Here is a 3,641-nt window from a genome sequence, read left to right as displayed (position 1 = left end):
GCTGTCCCTCAGCTCTTCAGCTCAAGGCGAGCGCTCTACCACTTGAGCTACAGCACCACTTCTGGTTTTCTGGTGGTTTATTGGAGATAGGAGTCTCATGGTCTCTCCTGCCCGGGCGGGCTTTGAACCGCGATCCTCAGATCTCAGCCTCCTGAGTAGCTAGGATTACAGGCGTGAGCCACCAGTGCCCGGCTTTAAATTACTTTTAAGTAGTTGGACAAAGGGGTTCAAATTCAGTTTATAAGTACAATTTATATTGATCTATGTCACCCCTTCCATCGTTGTCTCCCATCTCTCTCAGGAGATAGTTATTTTATAAAGTGCTAAGAAGTTTATAACAAGTCTGACCATTATGTGGGTCTACAGTTTAAAAGGTTTAAAAGTATCTCCAAGTGTAGTGACATATCTCTATAATCAACAGCATTCAGGCGGCTGAAGGAGGATCTCGAACTCTAGGCCACCATCTCAAAACACAAAACCAGCCAACCACACAAAAAGCTGAAGAATATCCACCATATCAGGTTCTGGTCCAGAGTAGGGGCTGGCAATATTTTCTATAAAAAGCCAAACAGTAACCAGGCCATACACTCTCTGCCTAAACTACTCAAGTCTTCAACTCTTGAAGCAGAAATAGCAGACATAGAAAATACAAGAATGAGTGGACACAACTTGGTTCAGACAAAGCTTGTTTCCACAAACAGGCCGACTGAATTTGCACAGGCATGGTTTCTTGACCCTTTTCTAGAGTAGTGTGGCCCCTCTGAAATAATAAGCAATACACAAATATGCTTTATAATTTTCTAAAAGGCATATTAAAAATAAAAGTACGTAAAATTATTTAACCCAGTATTTCCAAAATATTGTCTTTTCTTTTTGTCGGTTGTGGGAAATGAACTCTGGGCCTGGGTGGTGTCCCTCAGCTCCTCAGTTCAAAGCTAGCCCCCTACCACTTGAGCCACAGCACCACTTCCCGCTTTTTCTGCTTCTGTGGTGCTGAGGATTCGAACCCAGGGCCCCATGCCCGTGAGGCAAGCACTCTACCATTGAGCCAACTTCCCAGCCTTGTCTTTACTTAAAAAAAATGTGGTGTTAGAGATCAAGCCCAGGGCTTCATACATGCTAAGGTCTGTCACTGACCTACATTCTAAGGCCTCCAAAAATTGCCATTTCAAAATGCAATTGATAAAAAAAATTGTTGTATTTTAATTTTTTCATATAATTCTCAAAATTTTTGTTTTATGTTTACAGCACCTCTCTATTTGGACAAGTACATTTCAAATGCTCAAGCCTTATGGAACTTTATTGGATAGTCCTAAAACATATAGTAATATTGATCATCCTGAGCTGCACACCTAAGTGTGCTCTAGTTTCTGAGTAAAAATAAATATGAATTTCAACAGTGCCACAAGTGTAGGCCCTAAGTGAACGCATATAACAAAGCTTGTAAATATCAACTCATATTATATACGAGCAAAGTCTATACACATGCACTAAAGTAACAGCCTAAAGTTCATGGTGAAATTTCCACAAGCTGGTAGCATATTAGCATTAGCAGTAGTCTAGATCTGTTTATAGATTTTTAGATCTCTTTTAGACCTAAGGAGCAAAAATGCATATTATGGCCCTCACCTATACACAATTCTCCAAGGTCACGGGGAGCCCCTTCTAGGGAGAGATATGCTGCCAAATTCTGGCAGAATGAGGCGCTGCAGATCCTACACTAGGGCTAAGCGTGCAGCGGCAGAGGGGAGCAGCCTCAAGGCTCGTCTGGAAATGGTTCGAGTTCCGGTGGGTGGAGTCTAGCACTAAGAAAAGCCCGCAGCTAACCCTCCGGGGACCACAGCCTGACCGTGACCGACAAACCAGCAGCAGCGGTCCGAGGGTTCTGCCCACCCTGCTGACAACTAGAAGAGAGGAAAAAAATTAGATGACAGCACCTTAAGGCCTCCTGGGCCCAGGGCGCGCCAGAAAGCCTCTAAGTGCCGGAACCGGCTTCCACAGGAAACAAGGGCTCGCCCTTCACCACGCGGAAGCCCCGCAGATCCCAGAAAGAGACTCGGTGAAATGCGCAGGCGCGGGACCGACGTGGTTCCGGAGCTCTCAGAAAAAAATAACTTCCGGTTGCCAAGGCTGAATGACAGAGGCTCAACCAATCGAAACCCAGGAACCAGAGAACGAGGGCGTGGGACCCAGTACACTGTGGCAGGGAAATAGCGAATGCGCAGAAGGATCTGCAGCCTAAGGGCTGACCCTTTGAAGTTTCCAGTGGGAGGAGCGAAGCTGGCTGCTTGGGCCTAACCTGAAACTACGCTAGCTGGGCTAGCTGGGTTTTGTGTGTTTGTTTGTTTTTTTTTAATTTCTTAGCAGCCAAGTTTGTTGAACTGCTCTTCAACGTACCCTTTTTAACTTTCTCTCAAGACAGTGGTCAGTTTGATATTGATATTATTGTAGACATAAACTTAGCTAATTAATCCAAGAAATATTTATTACACAACAGTTGGTCTAAAAGTGATACACATTCTGTAATTCTGTGTAACCTGAACTTCTTAGCTGTGCTCACTGTTTGCCTGCAATTGTGACAGTGGGCTAGAGAAGGTGGCAGTCTCTTTTTGTTGATTCCCCCACTCCAGAATAATTTGGTGAAAAGTTTCAGGAAACAGAATATCCACTCCAGTTTTTCTGCACCAGATACTGTCAGAAAGCAGGATGATTCTATGATTGAGTCATGTAATAAGTTTTAGCACCAGGGAGGGAAGACAGTGATGCATAGTGATCAGCATAAGGGGTGTCTGATCATTTTTGTGGTTTGGAAAATGCTATGTTTTTGCCACCATTATGAACAGGACAGGATTACAAAGGAGTCTTGTTTTTGTCATGAATTACCACTGCTAGAGAGTAGCCTTAGCTGAATGTCAATGTTTTGTGAAATTATTTATGTTCTACTGAAGAACACCAGGGTCCAGCTGTAAGGACTCATCTAGCTCGGAGCTGTCAGAGTTGCTTTTCCTGTTTCTAGACTTTAAGCTATTGCAGGGATATTGTAACTTTAGCTATTGTAAAGTTAGCTATTGTAACTTTAATTTCTAGATTTTATATCGTTAAAAAATACAGCGACATTTATTAAAACATGGCAAGAAATCATTCTCAAGAATCGCATGATAAATATAAATCAGGTCTGTGGCAATAAGATCTTGGCTTAGAGACAGATTGGACTTAACCCCAAATATAGCATGGACAAGAGGGGATTTTTAGTCAAGGAGCAACTGGGAGGCAGTGGATGGAAAAGTACTTATAAAAGGAAGCTTTAGGAATAGGGGAGATTCTGGCTAACTTTACTTAATAGGATTCCTGCCAAAGACAGGCCAGGATCAGAAGTGAGGATGACAGTGGAGTATGTGGAACAGAATCAGATACTGACAGTGATCAAGCATTGAGTTGGGAGGTGCTAAGCTGACTTCCAGGGCTGTTCACTTAATGTGGGAATTACAATAATGTGCTTAGATAAGGCCTAGGAGTAATTTCAGGAAACTGACTAAAATTTGCCCTACAAAGTATCTTTGTCTCCCCCCCTTCACTTTTGCCTGTTCAAAGAAAAACTTTGTAGAAGTTAAATTTAGCAAAGTTTACTTGACCAAAAAACA

General features: G+C 42.8%; 1 protein-coding gene across 1 annotated transcript in view; it reads right to left on the bottom strand.

The window, feature by feature from the left end:
• The window catches only part of Tceanc (transcription elongation factor A (SII) N-terminal and central domain containing), a 12,617-nt gene extending 10,575 nt beyond the window's left edge, over window positions 1-2,042 (bottom strand). Inside the window, exon 1 of the mRNA XM_013032142.1 lies at window positions 1,938-2,042. The gene's annotated coding sequence lies outside the window, so the exon portion shown is untranslated. The remainder of the gene's footprint in view (window positions 1-1,937) is intronic.
• Between the last annotated feature and the right edge of the window lie 1,599 nt (window positions 2,043-3,641).

This window comes from Dipodomys ordii, unplaced genomic scaffold (assembly GCF_000151885.1).
Source record: "Dipodomys ordii isolate 6190 unplaced genomic scaffold, Dord_2.0 Scaffold150, whole genome shotgun sequence".
In the NCBI taxonomy this organism is placed as follows: domain Eukaryota; kingdom Metazoa; phylum Chordata; class Mammalia; order Rodentia; family Heteromyidae; genus Dipodomys; species Dipodomys ordii.
Note: the sequence above shows the minus strand (reverse complement) of the source record. Positions and strands in the feature narration are given on the sequence as shown.